The sequence below is a fragment of the Neopelma chrysocephalum genome, unplaced genomic scaffold (genome assembly GCF_003984885.1).
Source record: "Neopelma chrysocephalum unplaced genomic scaffold, ASM398488v2 Primary Assembly neopelma1_60, whole genome shotgun sequence".
Taxonomy (NCBI): domain Eukaryota; kingdom Metazoa; phylum Chordata; class Aves; order Passeriformes; family Pipridae; genus Neopelma; species Neopelma chrysocephalum.
In genome coordinates this window covers 3128593-3145678 of record NW_020897715.1, presented here as the reverse complement: position 1 = coordinate 3145678, position 17086 = coordinate 3128593, and the positions used below count along the sequence as shown (strand labels likewise).

The window sequence follows — 17086 nt, the reverse complement described above, 5'->3', positions numbered from 1 at the left end:
TTTTATCAAAATGTTATGTTTCCTATTGGTGCTTTTGTTCATCACAGAAGAAAATATTTGTTTGGATTAAGAGGTAGAGGTGGGTGTATAATAGAACCTGTACAGATTGGCATACGTGTAGACAGCCTTAAAATAAAATAGAATTTGGAAATTTCACACTTGTTGTTCTACTGAAATTCTACAAAGTAATCACCAGCAATACCTGAAATAATAAGTTTTAACAACAACGACAAAATGGAAATTGGAAGCTTTCAGCAGCTGGAGCATTTTAAGGAAATTTTCAAGAAAAGATTTAAGTATGCTTGATTTCTTTCAATTCAATAAAACTTTTTCCAAAAGCCTCTCACTGATGTTTTATAATCTTTAGTTAGCACTGCCTAGAGACTTATTGGCTGAGAAAATGTGCAAAACAAACAAGTAAATAAATAAATTTAAAAACTTAAAACAAGTATAAAATAATGCACAGTTTTCTTTATATTGTTCAAAAATAGTACAGTTAGTAAGCAGATTACTGCTCGTATATTCAGGGCATTTCCAACTTACTAAGCGCAAAGACCTATGGTAGTAGAAACAGGTTGCAACAATACAGAACTCCAATATAAATGCTAAACTCATTAACAAAGGTTCTTAATATCTGCTTAGGTATTTTCTTAGTATTTGCTTTCCTTAATTTTTGCTTGGTTGCGGTATCAAGTCTCATTATCTCGGTGAGAAGAGAAATCCTATTTCCCCAAAACCAGGTGTGGGATTTTCCAAGGATCCTGATCTAACATTAAAAGAACTTGCAGTATGTTTATATGAAGTGAGAAAAGTCAGGTTTTACTGTTAACAATTTGATAGTTATGTTGGCTTAGTTAGTCATGGGATTGGTCAACAAAAAGTGAGTAATGCATAACAGAACTGTGCTTTTTCATGTTTCCTTTCTATTGCTCAGTAAAACCTTAGTTGGATTACTTACCTGCATAATTGGTGTTAGCCACAGGGTATGTATCAAAAAGGATTTTCAGATTTACTCATCCATAAATGTCAGGCTATTCATAATTTTACAGATAATTCCATGTATTGGAAATCACCTGTGATGAACATAATATATGGAAATGAAAGGTCAGCACCTGTGCACAGATATATAGACACGCGTGCATAAATGGAGTATTCTCTGAATATTAGACAGAACACTTTTATGATCTTATATTTTTAAATAAGAAATTATATTGCTCATGCTGAGAAGAAGAGAACACATTTTCGAGACCCCAAGGTCTCCATTAAAGAAAACCATATCTGTATAATCATCTTTGGGACAATGAAACATTTTTTAAACTTTTCTGAAAAAGTGAGATATAACAGCACTAAATTACTTATAAATTGCAAGGCTGTAATTTTGTGTGCTCATAACTTTTATTCTTCTCTGACTCTGACAGACTAATCTCCTGATAGTATTTTAATAGATAGATTTCCAAGTCAGATCTTAGCTAAAAGTAAAAATCTACACTGTAATTCAAACACGTTATATTTTAAAACCCTGGAGCCTTTAATTAGCTATTTATTTTTTCTGGCTGTCTCTGTTCTATCTTTGTTTACATTTCCATTATTTCAGAAAAAAAAGATTTGGTGCAAGTACACTTCTCATATTATACCAATTGTACAAGACAACATTTGAAAGATGAAATACAACACACACAGCATCCTAGAAGCAGAAGTGAGGAAACCACAGACGTGAAAATGAAGTTTGAGAGGTCTCCTACATTTGTTTTATCCATCTTCTCCCCATTTAATTTACAGTGTTTAGTTGCTGAACTCTTAAGTCCGAGACGTGATACTTGTACAATGTAAAATATTAAGCCTGTAACTCATACAAGTGAAGGACAGGCATGGGTAGGACATACGGTAGCTCCTACAGATACAGTAAAACATCTCTTACCCAGTGCTTTTTTCACGTTTTCCAAGATAAATGTGCTGTTGGCTTAGCAAATATAGGCAGGAGCTATTATGGTGATTTGGCTGCTTTTATCTCCTGTACTGTATTGCCCCCTACTTTGGATAATTTGGTCATTTACTCCATTTCTTACACCTGCAGAGCAGCCATCCACTGCTGATGTCCTGGGCCTTTGCAGCTTAAATATTACAGGGGTTTTTAAGTGGGTTTCAGTCTTCTTTATTATGGTTTTAAGTTATTATATGTTAACACAAATGATTCTGTTTTATTTAGGAAGTGATTTATTTATTTATTTATTTATGGTGGTTTCACTGGATCTTTATATAGTTAATTTTATGCCTACATTTTACTTTTAAACTATCATTACCTAATAGGGAATTGACTTTAACACCACCTCTGCTCTCTCCCATTTCCCCATAAAATGTGTTTCTGTGGTCACAATCATGAATAAGTGACTTGGGAGAAAGAGGACAGCAGAGATGCAACAACTTGGACTCACTGTGAACACACACAATGTTAAAGCTTAACACAAGCTTTGAACAGGTCAACAGAGGTGATCCTGCACCTCTACTCAGTCCTTGTGAGGCCACATCTGGAGTGCTGTGTCCAGCTGGGCTCCTTAGTACAGGAAAGACAAGGTACTATTGCAGAAGGTCCAGCTGAGGACCACAAAGATGATTAATGGGACTGGAGTATCTCTCTTACGAGGAAAGGCTGAGAGACTTGGGCCTGTTCAGTGTCAAGAAGAAGCAACTCAGACAGGAGCTCAGCAATGCCCACAGATATCTCAAGGTGGGTGTCAAGAGGATGGGGCCAGATTCATCAGTGGAGCCCAGCAATAGGACAAGAGGCACAAATTGATGCACAGGAAGTTCCACCTGAATCTGAGGAAGAACCTGTTTACAATGAGGGTGACAGCACTGGAACAGATCACCCAGAGAGGCTGTGGAGTCTCATTCTCAGGAGATATTCCAATCCTGTCTGGATGTGATTCTGTGCAATCTGCCACAGGTGAGCCTGCTTTAGCAGGAGGACTGGATGAGATGGTCTCCAGAGATTCCTTCCAACTCCAACAATTCTGAGATTCTGTGAATGAATTATTGTATTTCCTAAAGGATAAATTCAACAAATCCAGTTTGCTAAAGGATATACAGCTACAGAAGTAGCTATGTTTTAAGACCTCATTGCTTGCATTTATCTTTGGACTTATTATCCTTGTGTTCTGTATTAAGCTTGAGAAATCAGCAGTATTTGTGAGATATACTCAACTTCTTGGGGAAAAAAACTTTTGAGAAAAACATCTCCTGAATAAGCTTCATAGAGACTACTTTTTCCCTTAAAGATATTTGGAGAAATTTCGATACCTGAGAGACGTTTAGAAGAATAATATTTACCCAACTTTACTCCACTGAGTACCTTCTTTATATACCTATTTAGATGTACTTTGAGTACTCTACAAACCTTGCCATATTCTTGTCATGATGCAAATGATGATTCTGTACTATAACTTCACCACTGATTTTCTCTTGCATGAATTTTAATCTTCTAAGAAAATGAATCATAGTGTTACAGCACACCTGCTTTCTTGCCCCTTTGCACTTTGCTTCCCTTTGAATGTCACAGTGAACACACCCTAGAATAAAAACCCCAAGCATTAATTTTAGAAGCAAAAATTTTCAGCAACACTCAAGAAATTATAGTTTCTGTAATATTATAGACTTGTCAGGAAAGATTATGCTTCTTTGCTTTTCAATCTCACCCCATTCTGAGGGTTCATACAACAGCTAGTACAGGAGCACTTGAATACAACAAATCTAATTAAATACACTAACTTCTCCATTTCCTTAAGTAACAGTTCTCTTAGGTGTTTAGAGAGGTCAAGGCAACCTTTCTGTGCTTCTACTCTCTTGAGTGAAGTCTTGCTGAGTTACTTGCAAACATATTTAGCACACTTTTCTCTTCAACTCATTTCCCCAGGCCTCTGATTTTCACTCATTTCAGTAGTATTGGCCCAGGAGTAAGATGGGAAAAAAGGTGGGTGAAAGACACCAAATTTTTGTAAGGATGAAGATATTCTAGTTAGGATTCTAAATATAACCTCTATCATTTTAAGTAGTGGGAAGTGATAATAGAAACAATGACCCTTTAGAGTAAGGGTCTGTCAATGTTTCACGGTAGGGAGTAGATGATATAGAAACCGGGATGAGAAATAGGAAAAACTAGTTTCAAGAGAAAACATATAATTTATTTGGTATGAGAGAGAAAAACATGTCTGCCTATCAGACAAAGTAAATGCAGTGGTGCCTGAACATTTGGGCTGTAAACGAGCATACACTAATTCTGAGGTCATAGCAGTCATTGTAGTAAAACTGACTTAAATATGCTGCAAATATATATTTGAAATATCAGACCCAATGTGGCTGTGGCAACAAGAAGTGCAGCACAGGCTGCAAAACCCAGCCAAGCTGCAGGTTACATGAATCTGTGCTCTCAAGGCCAAAATCCCACTAGCATGTGAGCTAGATATTACAGAACAGGTTTGGCATCTATAGGCAGCTGCCTTTGTCCCTGCCCTACAGACATAATCTAAGTGAGATTTATTTTAAAAAAATGAGAGTGATGGTGAGTAGAGAGGCTGTCAAGGTTGTGGGAGTCAAGTCTAGAGACAGAACAATCAGTGTGGCAGAGCAGAGGCTGCTGTTTTTCTGAACCGCACATAGAAGGTACAACCCTACCATCTGACAAAAACATTATGCTTTGAATAGACTCTGCACATAATAAGAATGATTTCATTTCTACTAATCACTTTGAAACTTTTTTTTTTAATTCTCTGCTGTCCTATTTAATTGTGTTTTGGGAGTGGGTATGAAGTAGTCGCTTCACGATAATTAGTGCAGGTTTTTAGTTTTCTACCTCTTTATTCCATGATGAAGTTTGGATTGTTTACTCAAATTCCCAGTGACAACTATGTAAGAGCTGGATTCTCACAGAGACAAATGAGACTGTTTACTCTTCATAGCACCACTCTTCGATCTTCCTACAGACTTGGGGCTCAGTGTAATAGAGTTACTGCTTACATTCTGTAGACAGTTTTTTGCCTACAATCATTTAATTAAATATTTTAATATTTCATTAAAAGTCAGAAGATGATTCAGGAGAATATAAAGACACTAAGACAGTTAACTCAAAGCATTTTACTTGTAAGTGTATATCGGGATGTAAAATATCTGATTCTGAGTCCTGAAAAGTCCTGAAAAACACTTATTTTGACAGAGATAATTTGACACTCACAAATTTGACAGAGATAAAACTGTACCTGCCCAGATACAATAATAAAGTGAAATAAATAAAAGTAGCAAAAACAAAAGGTAAGAAATTTAACAAAATCCATGGAATTGGAAGGACTTGTTCTTTTGTGCTATCTATGGAAGAGAAAAAAACACACATTGTAATTAGCAGTAATTATCTTAGTTATCCAACCTGGAACATTTGTATCAGCAGGAGTGTCTGCTGAGATTCAGGTGTTAAGCTATTTTTTTTCCTCTGTTTTTCTTTCCAATTCATAGCCATTATACCTAAGGAACTTTCAAGTAGTCATCAGTCTGTATTGTTATCTGTTGGTTCAACCTCTTCAAATTGTTGTTCTTCAGAGAATTATTCTGTAAAACAAACCAAAAGAAACCTATTAAGACCATTGAATTAGTACCTTTTTGGAGTATTTTTTCCAAAGATTTAACTGTCATTGATGAAACTATGCCTACATTTATACAAAATTACAGTAATCTGTTACCATAGTCTGCCTGAACTGTTTATATGATTTTTTTTTTTTATATTTAGATTTGTTTTGTCTTTACATTTTGAGACATGTCCAAGGAAGAAGTTGTAGACAGGCCATCTCTAGGTTATTTTCCCTGTGTCTCTGCTTTCTCTATAGCCAACACAATTTGATGTTTTCATGATGTATTCTGTTTTCTAGAGATGCTAACTCTATTCCTTTAAATGAATATTAGAATATTTGTTAATAAATTCTTGCACTTGGGGTATATTTGCAAAAGGACCTGTCCCCTCCACATACTGGGTTCCCACACCTGCCACTTCAGGAATGCTTCCAACACTTCAAGGAGTTAATGAAGCTGGAGGACTCCAGGACTGGATGATACCTCTCCTCTCACAGCCTGCTAGGGCTGAGCTTTCATTTCTGAAAGGCAGGCACAGACACTACCAGGCACTCACAGATGTACAGAGGCAGGAGCACTGTGCTTTTGCAGGAACTGCACGCACACAAACAGCACTTGAGTAAACAGGAACAATACAAATGGCCTGATCCTGTTCTTCCTCACAGGCTAATCAGGCTCAGTGAGATGTCATGGTGACATCCCATCTCCACGGCAAACACTGGCATCTTTTACAAAGACACCACACACTTCTGGGGCCCCAGAAAACAAACAACTGCATCCAGTACACATGGAAGTAGAAATATTTGTTCTTAATACATCCCCTCCCCAAATAAACAGGAAACAAAAATCTGTGCCAACCAGCCACTCAGCACACCTGTGGGATGGGTATCACACAAACGTGCCATGGGCACAGTGCCACCTGGACTGACATATCCTGAACTTTAAGGGGCAAGGACCCTCTCAGACCAAGGAATGTAGTGAGCTAAGGTCTGTGGTCTAGTTTAGACCAATGAGCCCAGTACACAGAGAGACAAAACTCATATCCTCAGTACACCAAAAAGGTCATTCTGTCCAAGCAATGACACCTGGCACATGGAAGGAGTACTTGGTATCACTGACAAAAGCACAGGGCTGCTACATGCAGGCATCCTTATCCTCAATCTCCACTGCATGTCACAGCCATAATGTAAGAGACTTAAAAATCACAGTTGCCTATCTCAAATACTGTCAAAGCCACAGAAGGAACTTGCCATAATATAAGCCACCACAGCAGGAACTTGAGATAAGCACAGAAGAGAGGAATTTGCAATAGGAAGGCACTAATTCCAAGCCTGATGGAGGTAAGGCTGGTTAGCACATCCTGCTTACTGCATCTGGACAAAAATTCCCATTGTGGCAGACTGTGGGAAAGGAATCAACTGCTTATACACATACCAACCCCAGTTATGGAAATAGCATCTATCCCTTGTGGATACCTGAAAAGTGGACTATGTAAAGGTGATACCCCAGAAGAATGACTCAGGGACCACCATCACTGAGAAGACCAGAGTGGAGAAGAACCAGTGGGATGCCGCTGGATCCACAGGTGGTGACTGTCTTCTGCTTAATCCATCTCTCTCTCGCTCTCTTTCTCTCCCCCTCACCTCTCTTTTCCATGTCTTTCTATCTCTCTGCCTCACATTTTACTGTTAAATAATGTCTGTACTATTAACTTTGGCATTTGGTCTCGTTTGCACCATAATTCAGGCAGAGGCATCTCTTAATAGTCAGATCATAACACATAAGGACAGAACCTCACACCTCAGAAACACAATTTTTAGATTTGATTTTCCAAATGAGATGGGCATAGCAGGGAGTTGGTAATTCCTATTCCGTGCCCCATCACCACTTCCCCCCCTCCCTGAAAGCTCCCACGTCCCATTGATGGAGGGGAACAGGACACTCCCTTGTGCTGGGCAAGGTGTCCAGTCCTGTCTGTCAGTCTGGCATTTGCACATTGTGGTTCTACCATAAGCTCAGCTTTCTACATGGAGTTAGCTGTCCATGGATGTGTTCCCCTGTAAGGGCCTATTGTTTTCATTTTTTATTGCTTCCCAATTTAGATGATTTACAAAAGCTGCCAATGGCCTCCCTGGTCACATCAGATCAGGCAAACCTCTTTTTCACTGCATATAAGAGAATAGATCCTTGTCTGATCCCATAGCTGACCCTACTTAGAGCAGTCTTCCAAAGGTCTCTTCCTGGCTGAATTATTCTGGTTTTCTACCTTCCCCCCCTCCACCAAAGGTAGTATTTTTACTTTTAAAAAACTAATTACACGAAAAACTTCTATACTGAAGGGCTTTCTTTGCAATGATATTAATTCAAGAATATAAATAACTTAGAACTTTTTTTAAAGTCAGTAGGATGGCATGTTCTTATAAAAAAATATTAATTTTTCCTGTTTACATGCAAACCAGGGATTTTGGTACTAATATCAATGTTAAAGTTACGTAAAATAACAATGCAAAATAAAACAATGCTGCCACAGTACAACATTTTCATCGGTAAGTGCAGTAAGAATGTTTGCATAATGTATAAATCACACAAATAGTTCTCATAATTAATTTATCTCAGTATGATATGGGCAGAACTGATGAAATGCAAACAGACACTCTCTGAGAAAGCACACAAAAAAGTGAAGTTTCCTGTGCAAGGAGTGGATTTCAGCACTTTTGTCAGCATATAGCTGCAGCTGAAATTGAGAGTTCTAAATAATGCATCCGTTTTGCCACCACAGACAACTGTGCCCTAGTTGCAGTGAAGGACAACATCCACTGGCAGGGGAGAGAAGATGGTGAACAGGGATGGTTTACAGGCTCAGAAAGCAGTTTCAGCAGAGGCTGCTGTCATATGTCACCCAGGTTCATTTGCTACAGTGCTGTCTTGGACCAGCCTCTCTCAAGACTGCTGGATCTTCACTAAGTCAGAGAAGAAACCTGCAACTGCCAGATTCCAGCTGCTTTCAGAGGAGGAAAGCAGGATTCTGCATTAGGAAACTCATTTATTTCAATTCACTCCTGACTCTTGTTGCTGATCTTTAATTTCATACTTTCTTCCATGTTGCAAACGTATACAGAAGACATTCTTGTATGAGGCCATGCCTGAAAGACAGTGAAATAATTCTGTTATGTCCTTATAACACTAAATGAACTGTTATGTCTTCTCTGTCTTCTCCTCTGAGAACTAACTCACCATCTGCAAGTCTGCTGCCTCCTACCTCCTCACACAGTCCCCACTGAGACTGGCAGAGTTCACAAAAATGAACAGTTCTGCTCAAAATGGGAAGGAGGGAGAGAAGGAGGGAGGAAGGCAGGAAGGCAGGAAGGACAGTGAAAAAGAAATTAAGCTTCTTTTGTCTTTTGTTGTTCACAAGGCTTGATGGAGTCTGGTTTTGGTTTTGGTTTTATTTTTTTCTGTTTTTTTACCATGGGTTTGTTCCAGACTGTTCCTAAATCTTACATCATTTTACTTTCCAAGGCAATCTAGCAAATGCTTATTCTCTTATTTTATTCTATGACTGAATTAGTAGTGATAATATATAAATTCCTTCTTATTTGCTGCTCTTTATATCCAGAGGTCTTCAAAGACTATTCACTTCTTATGTTCTCAATCTCAATTAAATCTCTATGGAAAACTGCAGCTTTTTAAACCTCTCTCAAATTTGCCCTATTGTTAGATACTAACTTTAATTCTATAACTGCTTCATTTCATTTGGAAACCATTCTGCGTAAGCTGCTATGAAAGATGAAAATCAAGGCAGTATTATATTAGAAATAATGAACAATAGTAAAGAATTAGGGAGAATTTTCTCAAAAATGCAGGGATGTGAGTATTGCTCTTTTAGGGTAGAGTTTTCTCCTCTCTTCATGCTTACAGTTGCATTTCAAAACTTTACAGATTTAGACAAGTCTGGACAGAGGAGAGACACTAAAAAAATAGCAATATATGCATATTAAACAGCTCTTAGTAGAAACTGGGATGCATTGTTCCGCTTGTGGATGAACCATGTTTCTTTACTTATTTATTTTCAGAAGAATGCTTTTCATACAATTTAGCAATCTTATCTTCAATTTCTTCTTGCAATCTTTTTTCCATAGCTTCTACAAACACAAAGAAGGCACTTTTTGGACAGTGTCCATGAGCAGATTCATCTTTCACCACCAGCTGAAATGCCAGAAAAGTAATACACTTTGAAATATTTTATTGCTTTTTCCCTAGACTGTTGTGCTCATCCATAGGTTCTTTACTTGAGAAGGGATATCCTAATGTATCCAAAGATAATCCACTTTTAAATATCAGATAAATGTTGATAACATTGGTTTGATGAAAAGTATTTAAATACAAATTAGACAATTATTTTCTGCATTAGAGAAACCAGACACTTTCCCAATCATCATTTTTTACATTATGCTACTGTCTGACATCATACTGCGAGCTGGAGAGAGAAAAGGGATTTGTTCAAATTTAGTTTAATGTGATTGCTTTTATGATTTTATTTTTTCAGTTTAAGAGACTCACATGCAACAGATCTGCTAAAATGCTAACCTAAAATTTCAATGTCATGTTTTCATTTTAAAATCTTGTAACAGTGTAGACACTTCCGCATCCTCAAGGAGAGGAACTCTGTAAAGGCTTTTAAAGCTGTCAAAGTTGTGTGCACAGGAAGTCACTGCAGGATAGAAATACTCTGCTCTCTTCAGAAAGACAGCTGCAGCCACTACCCCGTACAGCCTCAATGCTTCCTGGAAAGAAAATGAAATTCCCATTAAGAACTGTCTTTCCTGCTAGATCAATGATGTTTCTCTGCAAAGATTTATATTCTGGGTTTATGTAAGACAGAAAGGATATCACTCTTTAGAAAAAAAAACTAAACAAAGAAAAAGAAAAGAAATATTAGTTAAATCACTCCTGCTTATATTATTCATTATTTCTGCCACTAACAGCAATCTCGTTCCCATTACTTCAAAACTGGTAATAGTAACAATTACTTGAATTAAAGTGTATGTCATAGGACAAGAGGCTCCCAAATACATAATTGCAATATTTCTGCTAGACTGCATGAAAAATAGGCGATCAACCATTTTGTTTGCCATCTCTTTTGGAAGAAGAAAAATTGAAGTTTGCAATGATGTTCTACACTTTCGTAAGTAATGATGTGCTTTTAATTTCTACAGTACTGCAGTGATCGTTGCTGGAATGTCTAAGCTGACAGTTTAATTTCTTTTCAAAGTTTTAAAAAATTCCATTATCTTGTTGCCATGCTTCTGCACTTATAACTGCAAATTTAAATGCAAGGAAAGCAATCCAGCTTCTCTAGTAATGACTGAATATCATTATACGACATTTCAGTAGAATTAAAAAATCATTTTTTAAGCATTTCTTAACATCCCAGTTAAGAAAAGGGAAAAGCACAAAAAAAAAAGCACAAAGCAGATTTCTGAGCTGTTTGTGTAAAAGCAGCACTGACCATGAGTCAAGTACTTGCCATTGAACAAGTAGTAGTTCAAGTTCTCTCCTAAATGGCATCTAAAGGGATGTTGCCCTCAGGCTTGTACATTTATTCAAATAATCCCACTGAGGTTGCAGCTGCAGCATTCTTGCAGAAGTACCAGCAGCTCTTAATGCAGCAATCTTGACCTCCTAAGTCTTTCCTTCAAAATTAGGGAACTGCATCCAAACTTCACTGAATGAGTCACATCACCACCAGTTCTTCACTCGTGTGTAAAGCCTTGACTGAGTACAGCCCTGACTCACCGAATGAAACCACCAAAAATGTTGGTTTGGAAACAAACACCAGGGTCCTTGGCGCTGCAGTGGGAAGTGGGTGTGTGGGCTGTTTGTGTAATACCCAAGTTGGAGTCTCAGGCTGAGTCAATGGTAAGGTTTTTCAGAGGTTCTCAGGGATTCACAGCTCCTCCAGAAAGAAATAGTTACTTTTCAAAATTATAACTGTACGTGTTTTCCCCCAAAAGTACACAATGACTTACTGGCACAGGAATAAACTGCAGTTCTTGATTTACTGCCATTTTCTTATTCCACTGTGGTTCACTATTCCTTCATGAAAACATGAGACAAGCCCATAACTTTTGTAACAAGTTGTATTTAATTTTGTTGGTCTTCTCTACCTTCACTTATAAATCAGCATCATTAGCCTAATTTTTAATATATTTTCAGGCGATCCAGTATTTTCTGTCTTTTCTGACATTCCATACCTCCTGAATGTGGTATTACCCAGAGAACAGTGTAACAAAAAAAAAAAAAAAAAAAAAAAAAAAAACAAAAAAAGAAATAACAAAATGTAATATCATATATTCTTTTCACAAGAGATCAGCTCAGCTGTGACAGGGATTCTCGGTAGCAATAAGGCACCAGATAAGCCATGTATCTGTCAAGGAATAAAGGTTCTCCCAGAGCACACAGATGACTAAGAATGTTACTGAAGACCTGACTTGCAAAATATATTAATTTTGTTCAACTCCCTCCACAGATCCCATAGACTTCTTCTCAGCTAGCTGGAAGAGAAGTTGGATCCTTCTGTCACAGATTTTATAAAAAAAGAGAAGTACCTGGACTTGCTATTACACAGAAACTATCACACAGTACTAGTGCACAGTCCACTTTTACCCTTAGATTATATAATGCATCTAACTCTCATATAAACTAAAGAGATTATTAATTTTTTTGTGGGGCATTAACATCTGACCAGTACTACCAAAGGAAAAGTTTTAGTGCCAGATGCTGTTGCCTTGAGCAACACAAGCAAAAACATGCACACATTTTGCTAAACACAGAGCAAGCAAGCAGACAGCTCTTTTAAATGGATAGAATATTCAAATTACAAAAATTTTAATTTAAATCAAAATGTCAGAAAATAAATGGACTTAATTGATTTTGAATCTAAGTCATTCTGCTTTTAGATTAACTTGGAGTTTATATCTGAAATATTATTTTTGTTATGCTACTATTTATGGTTTTATAATTGCATCTTTCTGGTGTTGTTTTGCTTCTCAGGAAGTCTGCCTACTCTTGCACATAAGGGAGAAGGCAAATTGACCTTGTAAAGTGAAAAAGGAATAGTGATGACTCATATCTTCTAAATGCACAAGATAAAAAGTAGAATTTCTTTTCTAGGCTTACAGTCTTTCCAGTTACCATTAAAAGGTAGAATTTATAATGAATAAGAAGTTGTATATTGTGTGGTTTTATTTCTCTTGCAACATTTATTAAATACTTAAAGTGTGATTTGAATCAGAATAATGAGCGGAACATTCAGTGTGTTGCAGTTTTGTTTTTTCGCTTCTTTATTACAAATATATAATATGAAATTGATGCATGTAAGTAAACTCAGAGTTTGGATAATAAAATTAACCTATAAAGAAGTTACCCTCTTTAATGGTGAGTTTTGTTTTGCTTGGTGATTTTTGTTTTACTTGATAGGTTTTGGTTTGGTATGGTTTTGCATTCCTATTGCATCCTGCTACAGTTTTTATACTCTTTACATTCAAAATCTGGAAAATATATTTTATTTTTTCAGAGTTAAGAAGACAAGGATATGCTCTTCTACCGTTAAACTTCAACTTGAAGGAAAACATTTTTCTATTATAGAGATAGAAATGAAATAACTGCCTATGAAATTATATGCACTTAGTTATCTAAATTGCCTACTCTGAACACAGTTAAAAAATTATGGATGATATTTTCTGCATTTCGAATATAATTTTCAATAGGTCACCTTGCATAATTCTATTCCCTCCTGCTTTAGCACTCTCTTTTCCCTTTCAGCTCTTTGAAGTAGAATCTTTACTGATTTTGAATCAATTACCAAACTACCTGAAGGCTCAGTGGAGGATCTGAGATGTAAACACTACAATCTGAAATTCTGAATCATGTTACTCACACTACAGCCTGGTTTCCCATATCCTTTCTCATGCTGAATAACATTACATCTCATGTGATCCTAATGATGTTAACATGACCATATTCAAAAAAGCTCCTAAACATACAGGAACAAAATCATTATCTTGAGGTTTAAAAGCAACTCTCCTTATTTTTCTGTTATTCTATATTTCTATATTAAGGGACTGGAGCATCTTTCCTACAAGGACAGGCTGAGAGAGTTGTCCTGTCAGTCTTAAGAAGACATGACTGAGAGGGGACCTCACCAAGGTCTGTCAGTGTCTTCAGGGAGATGCCAGGGCATGGCCCAGGCTCTGCTCAGTAGTGCTGAGCAATGGGACAAGAGGCAACGGGCAGAAACTGATGCCCAGGAAGTTCCACTGGAACATGAGGAAGAACTTCTTTGCTGTGTAGTGACTGAGCACTGGTACAGATCATCCAGAGAGATTGTGGAGTCTCCCTCACTGTCCAGAACTATCTGGACACAATCCTGTGCCATGTGCTCCGGGATGACCCTGCTTGAGCAGGGAGGTTGGACCAGATGACCAGCTGGGGTCCCTTCCAACCTGACCCACTCTGTGATTCTGTGACATGAGAATATAAGTGGTTTCTCTGTCATACTAAACAGATGAAGACACAAAAAAAAAAAAGACAAAGAACGTTTGGAATATATGAAATATAGCATTGCATAGAAATATGTGATAGCTGCACTCACTCTCAGGGATTGAGAAACTTCTTCCTGAAACAGTTAACTTTTTTCTGCCTCTACTAGTTATAGAGAGTAAAGTCATCAAAAACTTTTCTTCTGATTAATAAAGAGAGAAGTGGATTCGGGGAGAGATGGACAAACGACTCTGACAGGCCGAGGAGCCCCTCTATTGCCCATTGATGGGTGAACAACACCACCTGCATTCTTCAGCAACGGACTGAGTAGAAAAAGTTTATCTGAACAGTGATCTTGATTTCTGAGAAAAGCACCTGTTGGTAACACCTGAAGAGCTCTATCATATGAGGTGTTGAGAGATATCATTTCTGTTAAGAGTTTATCCCAATTTCCAGGTTATACCACTTCTGTTAGTTTTTTTATGGTTTGGACTGAGATGACTTTAAAAGAAAACAAAACAAGTGCAGACAATAAAAAATGTGTACATGGCAGTAAATATGAAATCAAACCGTGTCATATTTGTCCACTTTTCAAAAGTAGGAGTAATTAAATTGTAATCCTGTTTAATGACTCCAATTTGACATCATCTCAAACACAAGGGACAAAGGCAGCATTTGATACAAATACTTATGGGAAACACTTCACTGAATTGAATTCAATGCAGTGAATTGCAACTTCTGCAACTTGGTGATTTTGACCTTAAATATTAACCTTTAGATGAATGAGATTTACATGCAAGGAGCAAAACAAGACAAGACACCACCAGTAAGGAGACTTAAAGTAAAAGCAGCATGGACCTATTTAGAAATAATTTCTCCATAATTTTCTATCTGCCATGTTATCAGCAATTAAAGACTATAACCTGAATCTATTATCTTCCCCCTATACAAGAATGGTGGGCAGAAAATATCAGGCCTGTTTCATCAATGTCAAGTCTTCTGAAGTCAGGGACTCTTTTGTGTGTTTACTTAAACTTCATTTAATTCTTTTCTGTAACAGGATAATAGGTACCTGTCAGTTGTTTTTCCATGCACCACTAGTCTTGAATAAAGTTATACAACACCTGGCATAGGTGGCATTCAATGTGGACATCACATTTTCCTCAGTCAAAACACTACTCCCTTCAGTAAGAAGATGTGGGGGAAAAAAAAATACATAAAAGTGAGAGTGAAACAAATACCTTTAGTAGGGACCACAGGATGCCTTTTCCTCCCACCTCAGACACATCCTTTCCACCATCAAGGCTTGTGGCATGCAGGCCCTTAAATTGCTGATTTTATGAATGGTGTTCTTCCAGGACCACTCTGAAAATGAAACAGGACAGTAGACTCCATTATTGAACTGTTAGTATTTGCCAACTGTATTTTGGGGGATTTTCATGCTTAAAAATGCAAGTTTTTATCACTAGACATTAAAATCAATCATTAGTCAAGACAGCACAGACTGCTCGCAGAAGAAATACTTTTTGTACCTGTAGCAACAAAACTGTCCTCCTGGAGCCACAAGTCTGCCTTCATAAGGGACATTTCATCTATACAGCAGTGCTTTGTGCTTCAGTGGGTTTTGGTTGCAAAGGATTTAGATACGTTTCATCTCTTCAATAGATGCATAAATCTTCTGAAAGAAGTTATTCTCAATGTAAAGAAGGCTTCCAAGTGCTTGAAATGTCTTTTCATTTTTAACTATTTCAAGTGCTTCTCTCAACAACAAAATTTAAAAGACACATTGCAAAATCTGATTTTTGCTCCCTGTTACTTTCCTTTCACGTACTCACAAGTTTATGTTATTTACTTGGTCACAGGAGTACCACCTGAAAGTGATGGAACTGCAGTGTAGATTTGAATTTATGCACCCAATTGTGAAACTACTTCTTATTCATTAAAATTGCCTTCTAAATTTTATCTAAAGTTAAGGAAATCTATTTAAATAGACAGGTCTCTTTTTGTACCTAGTAGGAAGGGGTTGCAAATTTTTAAGTCACCATGAATAGATTTTTTTAGTGAGATGACTTCAGCTCAGAATTGATTCAGTTTACTGACAGGCACTCTTGTATAGTAGTTCATATGAAATCTGAGTAGCTTAGTTTGATACAGAAGCTCAGAACTGGAAATTATGGAAGTTTTACCTGAATAAAAATGGGAAGTTTAGAAATTTAAAATATTTTTCAGCTTACCAGATAGGAATGCCTAAGTCTGAATATTAAAAACATGCATGTAATGAAGACACCCTCCAGGATGAGGGCTCTATTTTCACATAATGTTGTCATGCTGGTTGATTGCCTTTACCTTATAGGATTACTTGCAGGGGCAGGTTCAGGAAACTCAATAGAATTTGAATTAAATTATTTTAATATTTTTTAAAGCTGTAAATTGAATACTGGCAATGAGCATATGCTGCTTAATTACTGTACCAAAAATATCACATTTAAACTATTTTAGGGACTTAAAAAATGGTAACAAATACAGAAATAAAACCCACTGAACAGCTACAACAAAACATACTAGAGGGAAAGAAGGAAGGAGTTATTTTATATATTGACAAGAAAATAAAAATATGAGAAGTGTTGTGGAGCCATCACTACAAGTTAAGAAAAGTTAAATCCCAGTAGTTTACACTTATTGTTCTGATATTCCAGACACTTTTTGAATTGCCTGCAGCCCATGTAAATAAACAAGTTAAAATGAGATCAACACAGACCAAGCCTGGGAACCTTCAAGACACTGTAATTGACTTTACTTTTTGTTATTGTTCTTTTCCCAATTTAGTCACACAAACTATACAAAACCAAGAGTTAATATTTGTCAGTTCTTAATACAGCTGTTTGAAACCTGAGCTGCTAAGAAAAGCTCTACTCTAGATACAGGGGAGTGAAAA

General features: G+C 37.0%; 1 long non-coding RNA gene across 1 annotated transcript; it reads right to left on the bottom strand.

Moving 5' to 3' along the window:
* Positions 1–964: 964 nt before the first annotated feature.
* On the bottom strand, positions 965–15499 carry LOC113966594. The gene is made up of 3 exons (XR_003533881.1): positions 15393–15499; positions 3395–3566; positions 965–1073 (listed from the first exon to the last, which is right to left on the bottom strand). It is a non-coding gene; the product is annotated as an uncharacterized LOC113966594 (long non-coding RNA).
* Between the last annotated feature and the right edge of the window lie 1587 nt (positions 15500–17086).